Here is a 27,744-nt window from a genome sequence, read left to right as displayed (position 1 = left end):
AGTGACATTATAAAGAAATTATATTTTTCCTGGGATAATGACATTTTCACATCAGGCCTGACATTTTCACATGCCTGATCTTAACACACTGGATGCAAGGAGAAAGTTTTTAGATACCTAGGTTTAACATCTCCAAAAATGAGGTTTGAATATTGCGCATCTTGTTTTATGCCATTGAACAGCAGTTCAAAACCAGCTTCTCACAAAACTTACGTCATATAACTAGCCATCACTAATTTTCTTCTGGTCAGTTCAGAAACAGTACCTAGTATCAACTGGTCCCATACACTCAGGTAAGCATTCTACACATATGTTCAGTTTCAGACTTGTCAGCCCATTCAAGAGGGATTCTTCATTAGCCAATAATGGACTATTTTCTGCAGCATTCTTCATCAATGCCAAAGCATATGAACAAACTTCCGAAACTTAAGTGTGTTCCATAATTGTTTCAATTTGATTTTATCAAGGAAAGCCATAGAGGACCAAAAATGACTAGGTAGGGAAGCTTTTTCTCAGCAACCAGGGAATGTTAATGCATTTGAAACTGAAGCAGAATCGAATCTTTCATTAAATTATATAAACGAGGTATACTGAATGCAAGTATGCAATTACACAAAGTGTAAACATTTTATTATAAAAATCATAAAAGCAATGCACATTGGCAATTTTTTTTTTAATTAAAAATAAGGTAATGTAAAAAAATATTTATCTGTGTAGATCACATTTTATATTTTAATAGTTTTCAGAATTTCTGTTCAAATGTTCTGGATTATTCATTCCTTCCACTTCAAGCTTATATTAGTTTACAGTTTTGAAAATAGTGCTTCTTGATATGCCAGTTCTGACATCAGCCTGCCAAGTGGGAGAAAAAAAAAAGCGAATTACTTCAAATATACATCTTGAATGACTAAGAACACATTACAAGACTCAAATTATGCATTCGCAACTACAATGGAACCTTGGTTTACGAGCATAATTTGTTCCAGAAGCATGCTTGCAAACCAAATTACTCTTATATCAAAGCAAGTTTCCCCATAGGAAGTAAGGGAAACTCGCATGATACGTTCCCCCCCATGGCCAGCGGTGCTGCTTCCTCCCCCCCCCTGAAAACCGGCACCCCCTACTCCCCTGCCCAAACAGCATTCAGTCTTACTCCATCTGGCACTGGCACACAGTCCACAGGACGTGCCGGTGCCAGAAGTTCCTGCCTCTTGCCTGAGCCTTGAGCATCTGCGCATGCTCAAGGTCTTCTGGTTCTTGCCCCGTGGAGCAGTGAATGACCTTGTCTCCGCAGTTAAGGGAGGGAATGCACACAGTCACTGATCATGTGCGGGGCCCCCTCCCCTCCTTCCTACCAGCTGCATCTATCTCCCTCCCTCCCTCTTACCTTTGTGGTGCGTTTTACTTTACAGTGTAATTTGTTCAAGCCGCCATAGCCTGCCTGAAGTTGCGTGTCTGCGGGCGGAAGCTTCTTTTCTGATGCAACTGGAAGTTGCATCAGAGAAACTTTCCGCCCGCAGACGCATGCAACTTCAGGCAGGCTCTGATGGCGTGAACAAATTGTACTGTAAATTAAAAGGCGCCATGAAGGTAAGAGGGAGGGAGATGCTCGGACCGCTTGAGGGGTGCTGAAGGGTAGTGGAGAGGGAAGGGAGTGGAGTGGTGGAAAGGAACAGACACAGGAGGGTGGAGAGAGGGAAGGGGGGAATGGAAAGAAACAGACGCTGAAGGGAAATGGGCAAGTGAGAGTGGGGAGAAGATGCTGAAGAAAAATGGGGAACAGAGTGGGAAGAAGATGCTGGAAGGAAAGAAGACAGATGCCAGACTATGGAGGGAGTGGAGGGAAGAAGATGGGTGCCAGACCAATTGTGTGTGTGTGTGTGTGGTGGTGGTGGGGGGGGAGGTAGAGATGGCATCAGATGAATCCAGAGACCAATGAGATAACACACATCTACCAGCAGGTGGAGATAGAGAAACTGATTAACAGTTGGTCCTATTGGCTGGCACACCTCCTGCATCTTCAGTATTGCTCCTTGCCCAAGCATCCGTAACCATCAATATGCTTAGCATGTAAAAAACTTCTTTCCCATAACAAATTTCAAAAGGTAATAATACAGAATACAACTATCAATAATAACAGACTTCAAAAGTTGCAAAAGAAAAAACAGACTGTCAATATCCAGAAAGGGTGGGCTCTGGATTCATCTGCTGTGTCTAAAGGAAAGAAAATTAACAGGTAAGAACATAATTTTTCCTTCCTAAGCAACAGCAGCAGATGAATCCAGAGACCAATAGGATGTAGCAAAGCAATCCTCAATCTGGGTGGGAAGCAAATGCTGCCTCCGCAACAACTGAAGCACTAATCGCTGCCTCCGCAGGCGCCCCCCACATCCAACCGGTAATGCTGAGATAAAGTATTCTTGGAAGACCATGTAGTCGCATAACAAACTCCTCCAAGGAAAAAACTTCAGGACTATGTCCAAGTAGCTGCCATTGCTCTGGCTGAATGGTCATGAAGTTCTTCTGCCAACCGCTTCCCTTCCATCAAGTAAACGTAAAGAATGTCCTCCTGGACCCTTCGAACGATGGAGGCTTTGGATGCTACCATACGTTTGTCGCATCTCTTGAATACAAAGAGGAGATCTAAATGACTAAAAGTCGTTAGAAACCTACAGATTGCAGAGAATGCTAAGCACTCTAAGCTCGCCTCCCCAATTCCTCCTCCCAGGAAGGAAGGAAAAGTGAGAGTGGCATAAAAAAAAGGATGACATCACCTTAGAAAGAAATTGTGGTACCGTCCGAACTGACACCCCAGAATTTGTAAATAAGAAATAAGAATCCCCGCCGTTCAAGGCCTGCAACTCTGAAAATCGCCAAGCTGAAGCCATGGCCACAAGAAACACCGTGTTCAACGTCACAGCCTTTTAGAGTCTCAAAGACAAGGTTGAAATGAAGCCTTCTGTAAACTGCGAAGAAGTATCTTAAGACTGTACTCTGGACAGGGCTTCTTAAGAGGTGTATGAATATACTGTACTCCTTTTAGGAACTGAACTACATGAAGCTGAGAAGTGAAGAGCGAGATACCTAGCCCTTGTAACAAGCTAAGATTGCCACTTGAAGCTGAAGGGAATTGAACTCTAAGCCCTTGGCAATATGCTTGTGCCAAAAAAGAAAGAATATAAATCATAGAACTCTGGAAGGGTGCCAATGTTGAGAAGTACCCAAGAAAGGAAAAGCCTCCAAACGGAAGCATAAGCCACAGGTGAACACGTCTGTATCACCTGGAGAAGAGAAGAAATAACCTACTTCGTATAACCCTTACACATCAGCCATGACTTTTCATAAGCTAGGTCGTAATACCAAAATAGGACGAATATCCATGTTGATCTGACCCTAGGTGAGTAAATCCGGAGATACCAGGAGTCTGAACAGTTCGGCCGTCGAAAGACTCATCAGATCCGCATAGCAAGGATGGCGCAGCCAATCAGGAGATTCTCTAATTACTGTACCCTGAAAGTGAGCTTGAGATGGCAAGTCCATCCAATCATCAGCCAGGGGAAAATACTTAAAAAGAGAAACCAGAGGCGAGAAAGAAGCAACGCTGCTACCCCCTCTGACTGCCACTCCCTGCGTCTGCTGAAGAAGCTAGGAAGCTTTGAATTTCGAGACGAGGCCATGAGATCTAGTTCTAGCAGATCTCACCTTTATACAAAGAGCTGGAACGCCTGAGCAAATAGTTCCCAATTTCCAGGATGTAGAAGATTTTACTACTACTATTTATTATTTCTAAAGCGCTGAAAGACGTACATAGAGCTGTACATTTTAACATACAATAGACGGTCCATGCTCAGATTTTGTGGTGAGAAAGTCTATCTAAACCCTTTTCCTGTCCTGTAAAATGATGCACTGACAGAAGAGGAAGATGAGATTCCACCCACTGAAGTAGAACCATTACTTTACTCATCAACTGAGTACATCACGTACTTTCCTGGCTGTAGAGAAATACTACTGTCATAACACTGTCCTGAAATACCACTGTCATAACACTGTCCTAAAAGACCTTTATCGTCATTCCGGAGGAATGGTCTGAAACGGTAGCCTGACCATGCTTCAGTCCAGAAGAATGAACGAGTACTGAGTCTCCTAATACCAGACTCCTTGCGCTGAGGCACTGAGCCCCCCAACCCGACAGCCTGGGTGAATTTGAGCCAGTCCAGCAAAGACCGAGGCATGCGTTTGAAAAGATTAATCTCGCTGAGCCACCAAATTATATTAGAAACATAGAAATAGACGGCAGATAAGGGCCACGGCCCATCTAGTCTGCCCACCCTGATGACCCTCCCCTACCTTTGCCTAGTGAATAGAACCCACGTGTCGATCCCATTTGGCCTTAAAATCAGGCACGCTGCTGGCCTCAATCACCTGCAGTGGAAGACTATTCCAACGATCAACCACCCTTTCGGTGAAAAAGAATTTCCTGGTGTCACCTCGTAGTTTCCCGCCTCTGATTTTCCACGGATGCTCTCTTGTTGCCATGGGTCCCTTGAAAAAGAAGATATCTTCTTCCGCTTCGATGCGGCCCGTGAGATACTCGATCATGTCCCCCCTCTCTCTGCGCTCCTCCAGCGAGTATAGCTGCAGTTTGTCTAACCGTTCTTCGTATGGGAAATCTTTGAGTCCCGAGACCATCCGGGTGGCCCTTCTCTGAACCGACTCCAATCTCAGCACATCTTTGCGATAATGTGGCCTCCAGAATTGCACACAGTATTCCAAGTGGGGCCTCACCATGGATCTATACAATGGCATAATGACTTCCGGCTTACGAAACCCTTGCGTATGCAACCTAGGATCTGTCTTGCCTTGGATGAGGCCTGCTCTACCTGACTGGCAGCCTTCATGTCCTCACTGATGATCACCCCCAAGTCCGGTTCTGCTACCGTTCTTGTTAGGATCTCACCATTAAGGGTATAAGTCTTGTATGGATTATGGTTGCCTAGGTGCATGACTTTGCATTTTTTGGCATTGAAGCTAAGTTGCCAGGTCCTAGACCAGCGCTCCAGTAGGAGTAGGTTGTGCATCATGTTGTCGGGCATTGAATCTTCGTCCGTTGTGCATTTGCCCACTACATTACTTAGTTTGGCGTCATCGGCGAATAATGCTATTTTACCTCGAAGCCCTTCTGCCAAGTCTCTTATAAAGATGTTGAATAGGGTCGGTCCCAAGACCGAGCCCTGTGGAACTCCACTGATCACCTCCGTCATTTCTGAGGGGGTGCCATTCACCACTACCCTTTGAAGCCTACCACCAAGCCAGTTCCTAACCCATTTCGTCAATGTGTCACCTAATCCTATAGAACTCATCTTGCTCAGCTGTTGAAACACTCCTTGACGCGTAGAACCCCAAAAACAGGGAAGCCGCGGAATAGTGATCTAAGTCAGCTGCAAAATAAACTCTGTGAACGTTGCGGTGCTCCCGCTAGCGCCGGAGACCCAAGCGCGTGCATGTTTCATGCTGAAATGAGCTGGCTCTATCAACAATGCATTAAAAACCTATCCAGAGCCAACCATTAAAATATTTTTCCCACTGTCATGGTATAAAATGCTTAAAATGAACACTGGAGAGAAATAAATGAATGCTGCTTCGTTCTCAACTTAGGAAAATAAGCGCACGCCTCGCGCTCAGTCAGTAACCAGCTATGTGAAGAACACACCCAGAGCCGTCCAAATATTTACCTCTACCCGGCCACAGGAACTGCTAAGCAGAGTCCGCCTCGGGGAGAAATCCCACTACCGCTGTGGTGCTGCTGCCAGAGTATGAAAACAAGCACGTGCCTACAACACGCAGGAAAGCACTTGTTCTGTCAACTGAGCTCTATCCATACACCCAAAGCCCTTTACTGAGTAAACTTCATACAAATGTAAAGTTACTTGTCAGTCACTAAACCATTTCCACAACTCTACAAAATATAGCGTTTTATAGAAAAACATATTCCTTTTGTAGACTCACACCGAACCGCAGCTCCACTACAACCAGAAAAGTGCAAATAAAACATATACTCACAACTTTGTTGATAGTGCCAGGAGGAGATGCTGGTTGCTCAGCACTATGAGGGCAGAATTAACAGAGCAAATGGAAGAGGCAGAGATAAGGTAGACATTGGATAGAAGGAATTGAATGAGTAGATGAGGAAAGCAGAAACCACACAACAAAGGTAGAAAAAAAATTTCTATTTATTTTCTTTTTTTGCTTTAGGATAAAGTAGTATTAGTTGTGTTGATAAAAATTTATAAACAAAGTCCTGTCAGCTGAACATCTCTTTGTCTAGTTCAGCAGCCAGAACTTTGATTTATAAAATGACAATTGCACAGAATATTGTTTTTTTTTATACTTAAAAAAAATAAGTTCAGTTTAAAACTATTCAAGGCTTGTGTGGATGGGATCAGATGTAGAGAATGACATTGGGGGAGGAAGCGGGGGGGGGGGGGGTGTCTTTCTTTGCTCCGGAATCCGGTTGAGCTGATCACAAAGGAATCCACAATTAGCTGAGCTGGCAAGACTCTGTGAAGCTGCAGACTCAGCTGTTTGTGGCTTCCCTTGCAATCAGCTCAACTGGACTCTGGAGCAAAGAACCCAGTTGAACATGCAGTTCTTTTCTCCTGTATATCCATTGGGGATACTCTAAAAGCTTTACCTGTTTGCAGTCCTAAAAGACAGAACGTGCACCCCTGCTCTAAGTGTAATTATTAAGATAAAGAAAACAAGCTCCATGTAGTTATTAGCTTATTTTTCTGTCAATCAACTTTTCAACTCCATCTCCTTCCCTGGGAACTGCTCCTGCCCAACAAGTAGCAATGTAATGTAATGTAATGTAATTTATTTCTTATATACCGCTACATCCGAAAGTCATAACTAGAAGGCAGGAAGTGGGAAAAATCTGACAGTACAATTCTGTTCTGATCTAATAATAACCACCAACAAACATAACATTCAAACTGCTATGAAACAGACAAAGCTTGTGCAATCAGCACTAATCTTATATATCCCACTATCAAGCAGAGGCTTGAAGCAGCCTACACAAGCGAGGGAGTTCCCTTTTCTCTACAGCTCACCTGAAGACAGAGATTTTGATTTTGAGGCAGAAGATAGACAAAGCCCACATACAGGACGGGGCTTCAGGACCAATAGACATCTACAAGAAAACACAGTTACTTACCCGTAACAGGTGTTATGCAGGGACAGCAGACAGCTATTCTCACATATGGGTGACGTCATCCGACGGAGCCCCAATGGGGACGCCTCACAAGCAGACTTGCTTGAAGAAACTAGAAGTTTTGAATCTCCCGCATCGCGCATGCGCGAGTGCCATCCCGCCCAGCACAGGGCGCGTCTCCTCAGTTTCAGATAGCTAGCAGAGAAGCCAACCAGCTGAATGTAGACAGCTTTGAGGAAGGTGTTGTGACGGATTGCCCAGTCCCAAACTTCCAGAGCTTCTTGACAAAGGGAGGCAGACCCTGTCCCTCCCTATTCGTTGACATAATACATGGCAACTGGTTGTCCGTGCGGACGAGGACTACTGTGTCGTGAAGGAGATGTTGAAAAGCATGGAGAGCTTTGAGGATCGCTCTGAGTTCCAACTGATCGATATGACACTGACGATCCGTAGTGGTCCAGAGGCCTTGAGTACGGAGATCATTGAGATGAGCGCCCCAAGCGTAGGTCGACGAGTCTGTTGTAAGGACCTTCTGATGAGGGGGCAGTTGAAAAAGCAAGCCTCTGGAAAGATTGGAGGAGAGCATCCACCAACGGAGAGACTTCTTCAAAGAAGGAGCAACTGTGATGTATCGAGAAAGAGGATCGCAAACCTGCGTCCATAGGGATGCCAGGGTCTACTGAGGAATTCTGAGGTGAACTCTGGCAAAAGGAGTCACGTGTACTGTGGAGGCCATGTGACTCAGAAGCATCATCATGTGTCTCGCAGAGATGGAAGAGCAAGAAGACACTGTGTGACAGAGGTGAAGCAGAGCTTCCATACATTGTTGTGGAAGGAATGCTCTGAGTTGGACAGTGTCCAGAACAGCTCCAATGAATTGTAGATTCTGAGAGGGTTGAAGTTGAGATTTGGGAAAGTTGATTTTGAATCCCAAACTTTGTAGGAATCAGGTAGTCCATTGGGTCACTACAATAACCCCTTGAGATGTGGAATCTTTGATGAGCCAGTCGTCGAGGTAGGGAAATACCTAAAGACCATGATTCCGTAGAGCTGCGGCTACCACTATCAGGCACTTGGTGAACACTCTGGGAGACGAGGCCAGGCCAAAGGGAAGTACTCTGTATTGATAGTGCACCCGAAATCTGAGGTATTGACGGGAGGCTGGATGGATGGGAATATGAGTGTAGGCCTCCTTGAGATCCAGAGAGCATAATCAGTCGTTCTGCTCGATGAGGGGATAAAGGGATGCCAGGGACAACATTCAAAAATTTTCTTTGACTAGAAATTTGTTGAGAGCCCTGAGATCCAGAATGGGTCGCAGATCGCCCATCTTCTTCAGAACAAGGAAGTAAAGGGAGTAAAACCCCCTGTTCTGCTAGTCCAAAGGAACTGGTTCGATGGCATGGAGACGAAGCAGTTTGAGTTTCCTGAAGAAGAAGGGCGGTCTGGGTTGATTTGGAAGGATACTCTCTTGGAGGAAAGTCTGGAGGAACCTGAGTGAAATGAAGAGAGTATCCCTCCCTGATGATGATAAGCACCCAGAGGTCGGATGTAATTATTGTCCATGTAAAAATGATGGGAGACGACCTCCTATAGGGGAAAAGGAGACAGAGCCAGAATGGTGGAGTTATGCTCTGGTGTAAACAGTCAAAAAGGCTGAGAAGCCTTAGGTGGAGCAGAAGGTTGGGATTTCTGTTGCTTCTGAGGTGGCTGTTTTTTCAAAGGAGGAAGAGTATAAGGAGCCAGCTTTGGAGCAAAACGCCTTTGATAGATGACAGCAGGGTGTGCAGGTTTGGCAGGAGTTGGCTTTGGTTTAGGTCTGACGATTGAAGCAAATGATTTTTCATGGTCAGATAATTTTTTAGTGGCCGCCTCGATTGACTCGTCAAAGAGGTCGTTGCCTTGACAAGGAATGTTAGCCAAGCGGTCTTGAAAGTTAGGGTCCATGTCAATGGTACAAAGCCATGCAAAACTACGCATAGCCACAGAGCAAGCAGCCGCTCGGGCAGATAACTCAAAGGCATCGTAAGATGACTGCAGGAGATGGCGACGTAACTGAGAAAAAGAAGCAATGACTTCTTGAAACTCAAAATGCATGTGGTTATCCATATAAGTCAAAAACTTCGGCAGAAGGGAAAGAAGAAATTCAAAATAAATAATGAAATAAAAATTATAATTGAGGACTTTAGAGGACATCATAGCATTCTGGTAGTTTTTCCCTCCCGTCCAGGAGGGACTGTAGCATAGACCTTGGAAGGATGGGATCTCTTCAAGGACAATTCAACAAGCAGGGATTGATGAGATAATTGTGAGTTGTCAAATCCTTTGTGATGCACAGTCTTATATCTCGAATCCAATTTTCCTGGAACTGCTGGTATGGAAAAGGGAGTCTCCATGCATCGAGTAAAAGTCTGGTCCAAAAGCTTATGAAGTGGAAGCTTGAGAGACTCTGCTGGAGGCTGAGGAAGACGCATGACTGAGATATTCCTTAGAATATTTACAGCCAGTATCCAATCCAATTTGACGTCCAAGTCCACAGCCATCTGTCGGAGGAAAGAGGAGAAAGAGAGCTGATCTGGCGATGCCTTGTCTCGAGAAGGACTCAAGGACGTCGAGGCAGCATGCGTCAAAGAAGAAGCTTCGACATGGAAAAAGTGTCATAGTAACCCGGTGATTTGGACGAGGCAATCGAGGTTGGAATATCCTTGAGGTCCGGCATCGGAGACCTCGAACAAGGAGTTGGTGGTCTGGTCGAAGTAGGAGTAGAGCGAGGCTTCGAGGAAGATGGTTTATCCTGCGACGAACGATGCCTGGAAGAATGCCTCGATGAAGGTCTCGAATGATGGTGAGAACTGTGTCTAGAACCAGATCTCAAGGATCGAGATTTCACCTTAGAGATGGAAGCAGCCGATGCCAATGTATGAATAGGACTAGAGGCTGTAGATCGAAGCTCCAGAGGTTTGGAAGAGGAACCTCGATGCACTCACAAAGACTCTGCTCCTTGCTGAGAGTGTGAGGAATCCTGTCGATGCACTCGCAAAGAATCTACTCCTTGCTTTTTGTGCTTGGATGGCAGACCAGACACTTGCAGAGACTCTGCTCCCTGCAAAGAGTGTGACTCTGACTGGGACATAGGAAGCGGCTCAACCTCGTGGGAGTCTGCTGAATGCCCAGGCAGGATAATAGGAAGCAGTTTAGGACCCATAATGATAAGGTACTGAAGAAACTGCTTCTCTAAAATGGTCTGGAAAGAAGTCGGCATGGTGGGATCCGCGTCTGAAACCGGACTACTTGCCTTGGCTAGAGGTTCCTTCGAGGCAGTGTGTGTGTGCTTTGACTTAGTAGTCTTAGACACCTTAATCACCACCGGCGGAACTGACTGCTGAGCTATCTGACCTGAGGAAACAGGGGAAGATACAGCAGATGATGTTGAAGCAAGAGCCGCTGCAAACGATGAAGGTTTGATGAGGCTCGAGGTGGAAGCAGGAGGCGCAGAAAGAGGCTCGAGGGAAGTCAAGGCCGAAGATGCCATCGAAGTTGAGGGATTAGTCGAAGACTCCATCTCGAAGAGCTGGTCCACCAGAATGCAACGACGCTTAAAAGCATGAGGCTGAAGTGTTTGGCAAGGCAGGCACGACATGGGATGATGTTTAGGCCCAAGGCACTTGAGGCAGCGTCTATGAGGGTCCGTGAGAGAGATTGCGCGCTGACACTTGCTACACTTCTTAAAGCCTGTAGTCGGCTGGGACATAGGCTGAAAAATAGCCGCCGCTAAGTCGAAGCTGATGGGCTGCGGCCGAGTGGCCAGTCCCGGAGAACGAACAGAAATTTAAAAAAAAAATAAAACAGCGATTCGTGAAGAAAAAACACCAACCGTGGTTGTAGAGAAGGCAAAAGAGAACAAAGTTGAACGCAGAAAATCAGACAGACTTCTCGGCTCCATGGAAAACTAAGAACTGGGCAGGAAGGCACTCGCGCATGCGCGGTGCAGGCAACTCAAAACTTCTAGTTTCTTCAAGCAAGTCTGCTTGTGAGGCGTCCGCATCGGGGCTCCGTCGGATAATGTCACCCATATGTGAGAATAGCTGTCTGCTTGTCCTGGGATAAAGATAATTATTGAGGTGAGAACCTGATCTTTCTTTCTAGTGCAAAGTATCTAGCAGTCCTGAACTGTAGGGATGTACCAACAATCCCGAGTCTAGAGGGGCCCGCTAAACCAGTCTTCAGAACAGAGGACCAGAAATCGGCATCTTCCCTGGCCACAATATAGAAACTAGTAAAGGTTTGGAGGGTAGAACACGTTACCACTCTACAGATCTCCTCAGGTGAGAGAGACAGCCCTAGCAGAGTGAGCTTTCAACGACAGCTGCTTACCACATCCCACATACACGGAAGAAAGGACCATCTTAATACATCTGGAACCAAGGTTTTAGATGTCAGCTTCCCTTTCTCAGCATGACTGGTCAGAACAAAAAGGTGATCCAATACGCGAAACTCACTGGTAACTTCGAGGTACGGAGGAGTCCACTTGATATCCAGCAAATGCAACGCCCTGTCCTTTTCCATTAACCCAGTAGGGTGGAAAGCGGGGAAGTGGAAGGCTGAGAACTTTTGGTAAGAAGGATGGAAACATGCATAAGGAGTGCCCTTCCACAATTTTGAGGAACTCCCCTCTGCAGGGAAGTTTGCAACTCGGAAACTTGTCTTGCTGAAAAATTGCCACCAAGAACACCGACTTGACCACAAGATCCAAAAGAGAAACTTCCCATTAAGGGCTCATACTGAGACCCTGCAATATGATGTTAAGATTCCAGGAAGGACGAGGACAATGTACAGGAGGGAGAAAACAAAGAGCCTCTTTAAAGAATTGGATGATATCTGGTTGAGAGGCCAGAGAGCCTGTGTCTTCCTGCGCTTGGAAACAGGAAATGCCTGCTATCTACACTTTCAGAGATCTGACCAACATATCCTTCTGAGGAACCTCTTGTAGAAAGTCCTAGACTACTGAAATTGGAGCTCGGAAGGGCTCTACATACTCCACCGTGCACCAGCACTGAAAAGTCTGAGGCCTTCGTCCCTCTGGAGACGGACTAGCTCCACACACCAAGGTCTGTGGGGCCAATTAGATGCCACTACCACCACCAACCAAATCTGGAACCATTGCGTAAAGCTTGGTCATAGCCTTATCCACCTGCAGGGACCCCTCTGGAGACTCCCAGTAGTCCGTGACCAGCTTTGTGATGTCCGGATCAAGGGAAAGCATACAGAGCTGCTCATAATTAAGTACAGAGACAAGGGAGCTGGAGGAAATTCCAGCTTTCAAATCTCTTAATGAGGTAGAATGCCTGAGAGCGAAAAGGCTTTGAAAAGCTGGTGCACCTTGGGGGACTTCCTCCTGGGTCCAGGGCCACTATTGCTTCTTGACTGCCACTCACGCAAAGAACCAGACTGCCAGCAAAATTTCATCCTGGAGAAACAGTGGCATTGAATTTTGACACTTCATCCTCCAAGTTTATGTCAGACTAAACCTCCTGGTCCAAGCCTGTGTCCTAATCTGGCCAGGGCACATTCTAAAGGGAGCTCCTCTATGCCACCGTTTCTGGTGTGCTACAAGCAGACCCTGAGCACCCTTGGCAGTTCACATAGGTGGTCCACATGAAGCTCACAAAATCCGTGGTGAAGCCTTATACTGGTGGTCTCGAGAGGGATCCCCTGTCGATCCTCCTGGGCTCCATGGCCCTCATTTATTAGTGCTTGGCCAATGTACCTTCGAAGAACCTGGAAAGGGCCTCTTCCCCTAGGATCGCACCTCCTGCGGATCCCCTCCCCTTGTGTGCTCTACCACATGCGGGACATGGATGCTTCTCATCTGATCATCCAGCACAAATGTGGCACAATATAGAGGTAGGAAGGTCTGAGGGATTCATTCCTGTTGATTTTAAGTAAAATTAAGGGGTTTTGAGGCAGATGGAGGCTTTAAAAAAAAAAAAAAAAAAAGGAAAAATTTGGCCCTTACCTGCTAATTTTCTTTCATTTAGTCTCTCCAGACTGGCACAGTTCACTGATGGGTAATAGCACAAGTGGCTGTACAGTCCCTAATACTTCAATCTGTCGAATAGCCAAGCAGAACTAATAAACTATGAAGTGTTAATTATAACAGTAACAGCAGACCCAACAGGAACAACTAACAAGTACCTTCAGCAAACGTCCCCGCAGTTCGCCAACTGAGCCAAAAACCGCTGTTCTTTTAATCTCCCCTACTCTACTAAAAACATGAGATCCAGCAGAAAAAAAACACTCTTCATGTGAATCCCGAATGAATAGACAGGGAGGGGACTGTGCCGGTCTGGAGAGACTAAAAGAAAGAAAATTAGCAGGTAAGAACCTAATTTCTCCTTCAGCGCCTCTCCAGACCGGCACAGTTCACTGATGGGATGTACCAAAGTAGTACCCATCATGAGTGGGACACCCAGAGTGCTGCCATCAGAACATGCTCAAACATTGTGCCCCGACATGGCTGAATGTCCCCATAGTAGTGTTGCACATAGGAATGGAGAGAAGACCAAACCGCAGCTTTACAAATAACCACCGGAGGCACAAGAGAAGACTCAGCCCACGAAGATTCCTGATCCTGAGTGGAATGAGCCTTGAGAAAATCCAGAAGAGGCTTCTTCTGAAGAAGGTATGCGGAAGCAATAGTCTCCTTGATCCAGCGCACAATAGAATCCTTGGAAGCCCCTTCCCCCTTATGATGAACCACTAAGCTTTCGGAACTCCTGGGTCCGCTAAACATAAGAGCGAAGGACCCGACAGACATCCAATTTGCACAATTGCCTCTGCTCTAATGAGCCCTCCCAACTGTCCAAGACTGGGAGAACCACGGACTGATTGTCATTAAAAGGCGAAACCACCTTCAGCAGAAAGGAATGGGCAGAACATACTGGAGCGGCTACATGTGAGCCCAGGCCCACCAAACCACATCAGGGAATCCGCCATCGACCCCAAGACCTGGAGAAAATCCTGCACCCAAGGACATCGGGAAGCCATCAGCAGTCAGAAGGTGAATCTGCAACTGCAACTTGACCACTTGGGCCTCTGGCAGGAAGACCATCCTTAAGCTGGAAGACACCTTAAGCTGGTGTCTAAGAGAACCCCAAGGTATTCCAGGCGCTGAGACAGAGCCAACCAGCTCTTGGACAGGTTGACTACCCAATCCAGCGACTGCAGGAACTCCACTACCCGAGCCATAACTTGGGAGCTCTCCTGAAAGGACTTTGCTCAGATCAACCAGTCATCCAGATAGGGGTGAACCAGAATGCACTCCTTGTGGAAAGCCACTGCCACAACAACCATGGTGAACGTCCGCGGAGCTGCGGTCAGCCCAAAAGGAAGCACACAAAACTGGTAGTATTGTCCAAAGATCGCAAAGTGAAGGAACTGATGGGAGACACAAATCGGAACATGCAAGTAGGCTTCCGTCAGATCAAGAGATGTCAGGAATTTCCCGGCTGAACTGCCAGAATGACAGATCTCACAGTCTCCATGCAAAAAGACAGAACCTGGAGAGCCCTGTTGACCCCCTTCAGATCCAAGACGGGCCGAAAGGTCCCCTCTTTCTTGGGCACCACGAAATAAATAGAATACCGGCCGGTGCAATACTCCTGCAGAGGCACTGGAACTACTGCTTTGAGATAAAGCCCCTATGAAGCATTTGGTGAAAGGCCCGCTTCTTCCATGCTGCCTGACAAGAAGCGAGAAAGCGATCTGGCAAGGGCCTGAAAAACTCCAGAGCATAAGTGTCCCAAATCACCTCTAGGACTAACTGATCCATTGTGAGCTTGGCCCATCCCTGGTAAACTCCCATAATCGGGCGCCCACCAGCACTAGAGGAGGAGCTGGCAAGGAATCATTGGGCAGGGGTGAGTGGTGGAGGGACTATGCCCCCCCCTCCCCAAGGACTGCATGCGCTGAAAGAAACGGCCCTGGGGAGACCAAGAGGCAGGAAAGGAAGCTGCCCCTCGACTAGGGCAGTATCTGCAAAAATCATACAAACTGGCAGCAAGGGAAGCCTTTATTTCCCTGACCATTGGTGGCTGGGGGAATCCCTTTGTGGACAGCAAAGGAAGCCTGGCCTTCCCCTCTGTCTGCCGCTGGCGTGCGAGGCACTCACAAAGGGGGACGCCTGGATGCCGGCACCCGAAGCAGGATTCCTCTTCGTGGCTGCTAGCACACTGCAAGCAACTAATTTTCAGAAAATATGGTATCTGGTTCTGTATGACAATTTTGGAAGAAAACAGATTTTTAACCTATTTATACCTCAAGTTCCATTATTGGAACGGTAGTAATGGAGTTATTTATATCCTACTGCTCAAGGTCATTGAAGAGGTCTGATTTTTCACACTCTGCCTCCTAATACATGTTATCATGTGGTGCAGTTAGTCACTGCTGCAGATACTGGTGTGCTGGAAGCATGTCAAAAAGGGATGCTGAATTTTCAGAACAATTTTGAAGAACCATCCAAAGACAGGTAAATACAACTTTATTGCACTACATCTTATACTTGAATTTTTCTTCTATTCTCTACCAGTTATGCTGTTGTGCTGTAAAAAGAAAACACCTACATTATTGTTAAGGGTTTGACATTTTGCATGTTCCAATTTTGGAGCACTAGGCAAAACCACTACCACTATCTTTTTCCTTTTTAGTTGAAATCATTTTATAAGTCTCAATAAATAACTGACCTGTTAGAGACAGATAGCAGCATATAACCACCTGAAAATTCTACAGCACCTGTTCTGATGAGGACTTAGGAGATGAAGGTGTAACAATAATCTACCAGGTTTGATTCATGCTATGAATCCAAGTGACTTCATCCCTCATACACACCTGAAGATGACTCATGATGATGAAGTTCCATCTGTCTACTGCGCAGCAATCTCCTCCATCAAAGAAAAAGAAAGTGACAAAATTGTTCATAAGTGGAAAAAAGCTGACCTAACTGCATAGCCTGTAGCAGGTACAGTTACAGAACCAAACGATTTCTTCACCGAAATGAAAACTCACAAATTCTTGAACTTTCTTGATGATGAAATCATTTAACGCACTGTCATGTACTCCAACTTATACGCTGCAAGGGTGTGAATCTTGGCTCGACTAGCTCCAAATTCAAATGTTTTCCGAGAATTAGTTTTCTGAGTGGTTTCATCTCAGTTCTGGGAACAAAGAACAGATGTGCATAATGTACTCGTTAGTGCTGCAATGAGACGCGACCACTTCTGAAAACTATTATTTTCTAAATTGCATGTTGCCATAATGCAAATTTGGACCCAATGGACAAGTTTTCCAAGTTGCGACCTCTTGAAACCCAATGAGAGATGTATGAAATTTATTTCAAAAGACACATTTCAGTTTTGATGAATCCATGGTTCCTTATTTTGGTCGTCCCAGGTGCAAACAATTTATTAGAGAAAAGCCCATTTGGTTTGGCTATAAGTTTTGGTGTGGTGCAACACATCTGGGCTACATTAGCTGATTTCAGTTGTATCAGGGTAAAAACCCAAATACTAAACATACGGAATGCGGTGTTGGTACATCACTTGTTCATTTTAGTGAGGCACTTACAGAAGCACATTTTGGACAATATAATTTTGTATTCAATAACTTTTTTACCAGTATTGCACTTCTTGATAAGCTCAGTTCACTGGGATATCAGGCAACAGGTACAGTGAGAAAGATCGCATTGACAAAGTTCCATTGGAATCTGATGTAGCTCTAAAGAAAAAAAAAATATGCACATTTGATTACTGAATTGATGGCAAAGGCAATATTGCCTGCAGATGGAATGATAACAGTATTGCCACTGTTGCCGCATCTGATGCTGGTATTGATCCCGTGTCTTTGTCAATCGCTATTCCCAGAAACTGAAAAAGAAGATCCAAGTTCAGCAGCCAATCATCAAAGTGTATAACCATTTCATGGGAAATGTAGACAAAGTTGATGAAAACACTGATAAGTACTGGGCACCAATCAATAGAATGAAGTGTTATTCAAATGGTCTTATAAAATGCTTGGCAACTGCATAAAACATATGATGAGAAGCCAATGAATTTTCTGGAGTTTCATCGATGTGTGGTATGCCATTATCTAGACACCCATGGTCATCCTTCAGAACCTGGCTTAACTGGAAAGACCTTCTCAGAAGCATAACATTGACTCACATTATAATAGCATGAATCATGTGATAGTCAAACAGGGAAAGCAAATGCAGTGTGCTGAATGTCATACCACCACTTTTCGATGTGAAAATGTGATGTTGCCTTACATGTGAAGTAATCTGTTGAATATCACACTGAATAGCAAGTGTCATCACCTCCTGAGATAAGGAGAAATTAGGTTCTTACCTGCTAATTTTCTCTCTTTTAAACCTTCCAGACTGGTACAGCTTCACTGATGGGTAATAGCTCATCATGACCAGCAGGTGGAGACAGACCAAAACTTCGGTATAGTATATAATAGCTATCCCTCCCTATATACCTCAATCTGCCGAATAGCCAAGCAGAACTAAGAAAAAACAAATTATAAACAGTAACAATACAATAGGAGTAACAACTAATATACAGGAATGCTGTTAGAAAATGCATAGGATATTCCCCTGCAGTAAAGTGTCCCCACAGCTCGACAGCTGAACCACAGCCGCTGTTCTTAGATCTCCCCGGCCCTAGAAAAATACTAGAACCTGCAGAAAAAGCAAAATCGGCACCCGCCAGAACACAACAGCTAGGGTGGGGTGCTGTACCAGTCTGGAAGGTTTATAAGAAAGAAAATTAGCAGGTAAGAACATAAATTTCTCCTCCTTTTATCAACCTTGCCAGACCGGTACAGCTTTACTGATGGGACGTACCAAAGCAGTACCCATCATGGGTGGGATCCCCGAAAGGTTGACACCAGAACACGATCATTGAACCCCGCATCCCAACGCGCCTCCTGTGCCACCAGCCAACTCTTGGTGCCCTCCTGACTGACATAGACCACAACCGTGGCATTGTCTGACAGAACCCAGACCGATTTACCTGTCCACAAGGACTGGAATGCTAACAAGGCTAGATGGATGGCTCTTGTCTCCAGAACATTTATCAATCAAGCCTAGGTTCTCCTCTGGCGACCAGCTGCCCTGTGCAAAGTGACCTAGACACTGAGCTCCCCAGCCGAGGAGACTGGCATCATTGAGAAGCACCGTCCACTGAGGCTGATACACTCACCCCTAGGAGTAGATGGGAGATCTGAAGCCACCAACGAAGAACACCGTGAGCCAAACCCCGAAGTCGAACATGGTAGTCCAGACTACGCCTCTGGGGCAACCACCTCCGAAGAGAATACTGAAGTGGACGCATGTAGACTTGAGGCCACCACACCACATCTAGGGAAGCCGCCATTGACCCCCAAGACTTGGAGGAAACCCTGCGCCCGAGGACACCGGACGCCATGAGGAGGCAAATTTGAGATTGAAATTTGCTTACCCGAGCCTCTGGGCGGAAGACCTTCCCCAAGGTGGTGTCAAACCGAACCTCAAGATAGTCCAGGCACTGAGAGGGGGCAAATCAACTCTTGGATAGGTTGACAACCCATCTTAGCGACTGGAGGAACTCCACCACCCGAGTTGTGACACGGGTGATCTCCTGGAAGGACCTTCGCTCGAATCAATCAGTCGTCCAGGTAGGAATGAACCAGGATGCCCTCCTTGCGTAAAGCCGCCGCCATGACCACAATAACTTTGGTGAACATTCACATGGCTATGGCCGGACCAAAAGGAAGCGCACAAAACTGAGTGTGCCGTCCCAAGATCGTAAAGCGAAGGAACCGCTGATGGGAGGCCGAGATCGGAACATACAAGTCCGTCAGATCGACGGACGTCAGAAACTCCTCCGGCTGAACTGCCAGAACAGACCGCAGCTTCTCCATGCGAAAAGATGGCACTCAGAGCTCTTTGACTCTTTTCAAATCTAGGATGGGCCGAAAAGTCCCCTCTTCCTTGGGCACACAAAGTAAATGGATTGGAAACGAAGATCAGCATCTACTACCAACCCCCAGAGCAGTCCGAAGAAATTGATGTAGAAATGACAGACGAGATTAAACGCAACTGCAAAGGAGACAACGCAGTTATCATGGGTGACTTAAACTATCCGGGGTTAGACTGGAACCTAGGAACCTCCGGCTGCGCTAGGGAGACCCAAATTCCTGGATGCCATAGGCAATTGCTTCCTGGAACAACTGGTCAAGGAAAATACAAGAGGAAATGCAATTCTGGACATAATTCTAAATGGACTGCGAGGACCAGCACAAGGTGTAGAAGTAGAAGGGACGCTAATAAACAACGATCACAACATGATCCGCTTCGACCTGGATGCAGGGGAGAAACATCTGTCCAGAACGATGGCCACGGCACTGAACTTCTTAAAAGGGAATTACGAAGGGATGAGACTCATGGTGAGAAAGAAGATTAAGAAGAGGATAAGCACTGTAAAAACTCTAGAGCAAGCTTGGTCCCTTTTTAAGGACAGTCACCAAGGCGTAAAATCTATATATACCGCGTATCAACAAGGGATCCAAGAGGAAAAAGAACAAGGAACCGGCGTGGCTCACTGTAGAGGTGAAGGAAATGATCAGAGACAAGAAATAGAAAAGGTCAAGAACAGACGAAAACTGGAATAAGCACAAACATCAACGCAGGTGCTATAAGGTGGTAAAAGGGACTAAAAGAGACTAGGAGGAAAAAATAGCCAAGGAGGTGAAAAGATTCAAGTCGTTCTTTTGATATATTAAGAGGAAATGACCCGCGAAGGAAGCGGTGGGACCGTTGGATAACCATGGAATAAAGGGAGTGCTAAAGGAGGACAAAGCAATCGCCAACAAACTGAACACATTTTTTGCGTCTATTTACTGAAGAGGATATACACAGCATACCGGAACCCATCAGGCTATATGCTGGAAACGAAGACGGGAAAATTATAGGGTTGACGGTCAGTCTAGAGCGATAAATCCACGGGACCGGATGGCATCCATCCGAGGGTCATCAAAGAACTGAAAGGGACTATAGCTGAACTGCTTCAACTAATAGCCAATCTGTCGATCAAATCGGGAAAGATTCCAGAAGACTGGCAGGTGGCGAATGTTATACCGATCTTCAAAAAAGGTTTGAGAGGGAGATCTGGGAAACTACAGACCTCGGTACTGGGAAAGATGGTAGAGGCGCTGATAAAGGACCACATCATTGATCACCTTGATGGACATGGTCTGATGAGGACCAGCCAGCACGGTTTCAGCAAAGGCAGATCTTGTTTGACGAACTTGCTGCACTTCTTCGAGGGAGTAAACAGGCAGATAGACAAGGGGCAACCCGGTCGACATTGTGTATCTGGATTTTCAGAAGGTGTTCAACAAGGTTCCACATGAACGACTACTTTGGAAAATTGCGAGCCATGGAATCGAGGGTGAAATACTCACATGGATGAAAAACTGGTTGGAGCATAGGAAACAGAGAGTGGGGGTAAATGGACAATACTCGGACTGGAAGAGAGTCACTAGTGGGGTGCCGCAGGGCTTGGTGCTTGGACCCATGTTCTTCAACATCTTTATAAACGATCTGGACATTGGTATGATGAGGTGATTAAATTTGCGGACAATACAAAGTTAATTCAAAGTAGTGAAGACATAGGGGGATTGCGAAGATCTGCAACATGACATAATCAAGCTCAAAAAATGGGCATCGACATGGCAAATGAGGTTCAACGTGGATAAGTGTAAAGTGATGCATGTCGGTAACAAAAATCTCATGCACGATGGAAGGTTGAGATCCAAGATGGACGCAGAGTTTTACCCCTTACAACTTTTGTATCGCTGCCCGATATACCTGCCTTCTCTTCAATGCCGAAGCGAAGAGGACGCAGGGCCGCTGGAGCCTCACGGCAGTCTGGAGCAGTGGTCTTTGGCAATATCAGGGAGCTCCTTTGGCGTATGCAGGAGACACCCCGGGCGTTGGAAGACCCGCTGGAGGGGCGGAACAGATGTGATCTCCTTGGGCTTAGAGACAACGCTAAGCCCCAACGCCAGAGCACCTCCCCCTCAGATTACCAGCTCCCCACGAGAGGAGGTGCTTTCGGAGCATGGGCAGTACTCTCCCTCGGAGGCCACAGAGAGGGGAGAATGGAGACAAACTCCCGTTCACAGGAGAGTTTGGAGGAGACTGAGAGCCCAACAAATGCAGGGGTTAATTTGAACCTGAGTAAGGCTGTCCAAGAGGGGACATCAACTGTTGAGACTTTGCAAATGTTTTCTTTATTGAAAAACCCATAGAGGTAACCCTGGATTCCCTTTGGGATCTAGTGGCAGACTTGGTAAAATCAGTTAACTAAATCAGTTGGAAGAAAGACTTAAAGCCCAAGAGACTGTGGTGGGAAATTTGAAGGTTGAATTTGATGATACAAAAAGTTCCCTAGAAAATATCCACCAAGAACTGAAAGTTTCTAAACAGATTAGAGAAGTATTAATCAAGGATAATACCAATTTAAGAAGGAGGCTGGAATCCTTAGAAAATTCCTCCAGAAATAATAATCTTAGATTAATAAATTTTTCAAGGGTTGTAACAATATCTCCAAGAGATATAGTGAAATGTTATATGATGGAAATTTCTGAAGATATGTTGCCACCACTCACTCAAGCTACTATTTACCTATCAAAAGAGATGAACAACAACAATTACAAGAAAGGAACCAGTAACCACTTGACGTTATAGCAATACTGGAACTTTCCGATATAGAAATGACTATCCCAGCAACACTTTTGATTACTGTTGCCTTAGCAACAGATAAAAACTGATTGTTTATGCTTTTCTTTAAAAATAGACAAAAAAAATTTATGGGACTTAAAATATTGATTTTCCCAGATCTGGCTCGAGATACTCAAAAAAGGAGACGCAAATTTCTTCTTTTAAAACCAGGGGTTATAGCTTTGGGAGCGACCTTTTTTCTTCGACATCCATGTAAATGTGTGATACAATATCGTATGAAAATAATATGTTTTCTTTGACCCAAGCCAGCTGACAACATTCTTGTCCACAGCGCCTCAGGCTTAAGGGGAATTATGAGGGCAAATTGATTATTTGTTACCCTGTCTCAGTCTAAAGGGTCTGTTTCTTCTTTATATATCAATTTAGTTTGTTAATATTTCTTTAATTTTCCACTATGTATACCTTGAATCTCCATATGTGGACTTGAGCTGAAGTTAAGCCATAATGATTTTCTTATTATTGTTGTCTGAGATGTTTGAATGAATATTTTATTACCTTATTGGCTTATATTTATCTTTCTGTACAAGTGATACTTGATTTGTAAACTTGAAAATGATAAATAAATAATTAAAAAAATCTCATGCACGAATACAGGATGTCCGGGGCAGTACTTGGAGAGCCACCCCAGGAAAGACACTTGGGAGTTCTGATCGACAAGTCAATGAAGCCGTCCACGCAATGCGTGAATGCTAGGAATAATTAAGAAGGGGATCACAAACAGATCGGAGGTTATCAAGCCGCTGTACCGGGCCATGGGGCGCCTACTGCGTCCAGTACTGGTCGCCATACATGAAGAAGGACACGGTACTACACGAAAGGGTCCAAAGAGCCACTAAAATAGTTAAGGGGCTGAAGGAGATGCCATACAGTGAGAGACTGGAGAAACTGGGCCTCTTCTCCCTTGAAAAGAGGAGACAGAGGGGACATGATTGAAACATTCAAAATACTGAAGATAAAGACAGATTGTTCACCCTCTCCAAGGTAGGGAGAACGAGAGGGCACTCTCTAAAGTTGAAAGGAGATAGATTCTGTACAAATGTAAGGAAGTTCTTCTTCACCCAGAGAGTGGTAGAAAACTGGAACGCTCTTCTCGAGTCTGTTATAGGGGAAAACACCCTCCGGGGTTTCAAGACAAAGTTGGACAAATTCCTGCTAAACTGGAACGTACGCAGGTGAGGCTGGACTCATTTAGAGCACAGTTCTTCAACCGCCGGTCCGCAGGAAATTTTTGCCAGTCCGCGCAGGGCCGGCAAGATTGACTCCCTTCAATTTCCTGCCGGTCCGCGCAGGGCCGGCAAGATCAACAGCTGAAGTCTGTGCTGGGCCTGAGAGATCTTGGGGAGCCTCCGACAGTGGCTTTCTCCCCTCTCTGCAGCTCTCCTTTACTTCCCAGCGCAGCGATTCATGAAGGCAGCCTCGTGGCTTTTGCTGAGTCGCGGCTGCTTCTGATGATGCAACTTCCTCTTTCCTCAGAGGCGGCGCGACCCAACAAAGGACCCGAGGCTGCCTTCCTGAATCGCTGCGCTGGGAAGTAAGGAGAGCTGCTGGGAGGGGAGAAAGCCACTATTGGAGTCTGGGAAGCTGCTGGGCAAGGGGAAACAGGGACAGCTGCTACTGGAGAGGGAGAAGGAAAGATGCTGCTGGGAGGGGAGGAGGGAAAGGAATCTGGGAAGCTGCTGGGCAAGGGAAAAAAAGGGACAGCTGCTACTGGAGAGGGAGAAGGAGAGATGCTGCTGGGAGGGGAGGAGGGAAAGGAATCTGGGAAGCTGCTGGGCAAGGGAAAAAAAGGGACAGCTGCTACTGGACCTGGAGGGAAGGAGAAGGAGAGATGCTGCTGGGAGGGGAGGAGGGAAAGGAGTCTGGGAACCTGCTGGGCAAGGGAAAAAAAGGGACAGCTGCTACTGGAGAGGGAGAAGGAGAGATGCTGCTGGGAGGAGAGGAGGGAAAGGAGTCTGGGAAACTGCTGGGCAAGGGAAAAAAGGGGACAGCTGCTACTGGAGAGGGAGAAGGAGAGATGCTGCTGGGAGGGGAGGAGGGAAAGGGATGGGAAGAGAGTTAATGTTGGATAGAGGGAGGAGGGAAGGGAGAATAAGGAGAGATGCTGCTGGAAGGGGAGGAGGGTAAGGGATGGGAAGAGAGTTAATGTTGGATAGAGGGAGGAGGGAAGGGAGAAGGAAAAAAAGGAAGGAGGGAAGGGAGAAAGAAAAAAGGAAGGAAACAGCTGGCAGGAAGATTACAGGAGGGGAAGGGGGTCAGGGTGGAATGGAGAGATCAGATGAGGGAAAGGGGAGAGAGAGGAATGAGAAAGTAGAGAGACATTGATGCTGTAAAGGGGGTCAGCAGAGAAATGAGAGAGGGATAAAGATGCTAGATCTGGTGTAGGAGAGATAAAAATGAAGAAGGCAGTGAAGCTGGAATGAATGATGTAAAAAGGAGAGAGGAGGAACAGGCTGGATGGACAGGGAAGAGGGGCATAGAAAGAAGTCAGATACATATGGAAGGGGGAGAGGGCAGACATTGGATGGAACGGGCAGATGCTGGAAGGAAAAGAGTGAAAAGAAGATGAAAGCAGAAACCAGAGACAAAAGGTAGAAAAAATAATTTTATTTCTATTTTGTCATTAGAATATATCAGATTTGAAATATATATCCTGCTAGAGACATAACTGGGGACTGCAGTATTCTGTTAGCATAATATTTCTATATAGCATTCTATAATAACTTGGCTTGTTCAGTTTTCTTGATAGTAGAGGGGATATATGTGAAGGGGAGGGGAGACAGGGGTTTTGTTGGTCCGTGCTCTGTATATTTGTATTTATAAAATCACAATTGTTCAGAATATTGTTTCTTTTTATACTTTAATAAAATACGTTCAATATAAAATCATAATTGCGGCTTGTGCAGATTGGATCAGATGGTTTGCGGGGACCGAGCTCGCGGAGATGGGGCATAAACGGGGTTTTTAAATTTTAGTCCTAGTAGTTTGCCGGTCCACAAAATAATTCTTTTATTTCTACCAGTCCACGGGTGTAAAAAGGTTGAAGAACACTGATTTAGAGCACTAGTCTTTGACCTGGGGGCCGCCGCGTGAGCGGACTGCTGGGCATGATGGACCACTTGTCTGACCCAGCAGCAGCAATTATGTTCTTATGTTAAATCAAGTACCTCTCGGTGCAACATTCCTAAGGAGGCACTGGAACCACTGGTTTGAGATCTAGTAATCTTTGAAGGGTCTGGCAAAAAGCCTGCATCTTCATGCCGCCTGACAAGGAGAAGCAAGAAAATGATCTGGCAGGGAGTGGGCAAACTCCAAAGCATAACCGTCCCAAATCACCTCCAGGACCAACTGATCGGACGTGATCTCCAAGAGAAGTTTATGATCAATCGTGTCGAAAGCCGAAGAAAGATCTAAATAAATTAATAATACATAATGATGGTGATCAAGATAATATAAAATTTTAGAAGTCAGACCTATGAGTGTGAGTTCAGTAGAATGATACTGACAGAACCCCGTTTGGTTTGGATATAATACATTAGTATTTTCGATAAAGTCCGTAACTTGCCTAAAGACCATTTTTTCGGTAAGCTTAGATAGAAAAGAAACATTAGTTATAGGCCGGTAATTAGAAACCTCTTGAATACTGGTTTTATGATCTTTGATTATTGGATAGATGATGGACTTTTTCCAATCATGAGGCAATGATCTGGAGACTAGGCTTGTCCTAACCAGATCCAAAATAACTGGGCCAAAAGTAGAGAAAAACGTTTCAAGAGGAAAGGAGGAATTATATCAGCCTTCGTACCCTTAGTATTTAATGAGTTCAGGCATCTATGAATGTCTTGAAGGGTAGGCAGAGAGAACTCTGAACATTCTGAGAATGGGAGGCTCTTTGACATATTACTATCAGTATCAGATGAAGGATTGTGAATGGTATTAAAATTTCTCTGTAAAATAGTTTCTCTAATTTTTGAACTCTATTGATAAGGTGTGTAGCTATAGACTGAGCAGGTAATTCCTCTGGCATATTTGCTTCCTTTCTTGCTGATGTTAATGATTTCATGATTGTGTATAGAGCAAAAGTATTTTTAGCTTTTTTTTAATTTGCCTGGAATAATTCCTTTTTACTTTTATTTATTTCAGATTTGTAGTAATTAGCATGAAAGTGTATTCTGTTGAACATGTAGGACCAGAAATTAACAGGCAGAGAAACAGATCTTTCAAGAGAGTATGAAGCGCAATGGAGGCTGCGTTATGGTCAAAGTGAATGTTAAAAATGCCCAAGATAATTGGATTTGTGAAGGAGATGCAAAAGTCAAAGATAGTAGATTGAAGAAGTACACAAGTTTGACTACTGATGGGAGGTATAGCAATAAGTAATCTGAAGAGGGATTAGTTCTGAGTTTGAACTGCATAGTTTCAAGGAGGCAATTTACCCAGGGAGAAACCTGCCTCTGTCTTTCTAATACAGGGGAAAGGGCACCCGAGGCTGCAGATAAAATGGAGGTGCTTCCCGCCAAAAATGGAGAGGTTCCCGGCAAAAACTACCCCTCAGAGGCCTGTAGCGGCTGCGAAGCCTGAACTGTCAGTAAGGGAATCCTTTTTACCCTGACTGGTGGTGGCTGGGAAATCCCTCTGTAGGTGACGAGGGAAGCGCAGGTTTCCCTGCTGTCAACTGCCGACTCGTGAGATACTTGCGGTGGGATTCCCTGGCCACCGGCAGCCAACAAGGATCCCGCACCGCTCCAGCCTGCCGCAAGTGCCTCGCGTATGGAGCACAATGAGCACTTTTTCCCTTGCAAAGTGCTCATTGCTCCACATGAAACCAAACTGAAATAAAGTTCCGGTTAGATGAGAAAAAAAAACAACAGTAGTAAAATACAGCATATTAAAGGGAAGAACCCTTTTAGACTGGCACTGCCCCAGGATTTTATTTAAAAACAGAACAGACTGTATGCCTTGCCTGTATTGGTGACAAGGCTTACCGCTACCAAATTTTGGGGGAGGTGGAGTAAGGGACCCAGCATGAGACCTGCCGGGTGTGACACTCCTAAAGTCAGATGGACCCCAAACAGGGCCCACCCAAGCTCAGTCTGGCACCAAAACAGGACTAGGAGCCTTAAACAAATTCCAACAGTCCTAACAAGGGGAGATGGGTACAGCTCATCAACACCTGCTGGAGACTGAGAGAAGACTGAGGTATATAGGGAAGGACAACTATTATGTACTATACCAGGGGTAGGGCAATTCCAGTCCTCGAGAGCCGCAGCCAGGTCTTCAGGATATCCACAATAAACATGCATGAGATAGATTTGCATCTCAAGGAGGCAATGCATGCAAATCCATCTCATACATATTCATTGTGGATATTCAGAAAACCTGACCTGGCTGCAACTCTCGAGGACCGGAATTGCCTACTCCTGTACTATACCAAAGTTTTGGTTTCAGTCTTCACCTGCTGGTCATGATGAGCTATTACCCATTAGTGAAGCTGTACTAGTATGGCAAGGTTGATAAAGAAATATGATTTTATACATTATGTACAATGTAGCAGTGGTTTTACCTAGTTTTCCATTTTTGGAATGCTACATAATTAAAAAAAAAATTTCTCTTCAAATTCATGTTCCTTGAATGTTTCTAGGTAACATGAATTTCATGCACAAAATTCAAAAATTGCAACCTCCAGCATAAATAG

The 27,744-nt window shown here is 45.4% G+C and overlaps 1 protein-coding gene across 13 annotated transcripts in view; it reads right to left on the bottom strand.

Annotated features, from left to right (window-relative positions):
• Nucleotides 1-595: 595 nt before the first annotated feature.
• The window catches only part of HNRNPA2B1 (heterogeneous nuclear ribonucleoprotein A2/B1), a 206,296-nt gene continuing 179,147 nt past the window's right edge, over nucleotides 596-27,744 (bottom strand). For 10 of the 13 annotated variants that reach the window (XM_033930799.1, XM_033930801.1, XM_033930797.1 and 7 more), the window contains 3 exons: nucleotides 16,880-16,981; nucleotides 16,097-16,422; nucleotides 596-852 (listed from right to left, as the gene is read on the bottom strand). The gene's annotated coding sequence lies outside the window, so the exon portion shown is untranslated. The remainder of the gene's footprint in view (nucleotides 853-16,096; nucleotides 16,423-16,879; nucleotides 16,982-27,744) is intronic. The other 3 variants (XM_033930794.1, XM_033930795.1, XM_033930798.1) reach the window with 3 other exon arrangements.

The sequence above is a fragment of the Geotrypetes seraphini genome, chromosome 2 (genome assembly GCF_902459505.1).
Source record: "Geotrypetes seraphini chromosome 2, aGeoSer1.1, whole genome shotgun sequence".
NCBI classification, from domain to species: domain Eukaryota; kingdom Metazoa; phylum Chordata; class Amphibia; order Gymnophiona; family Dermophiidae; genus Geotrypetes; species Geotrypetes seraphini.
The sequence above is the reverse complement of the archived record's forward strand: the minus strand, read 5'-3'. Positions and strand labels throughout refer to the sequence as shown.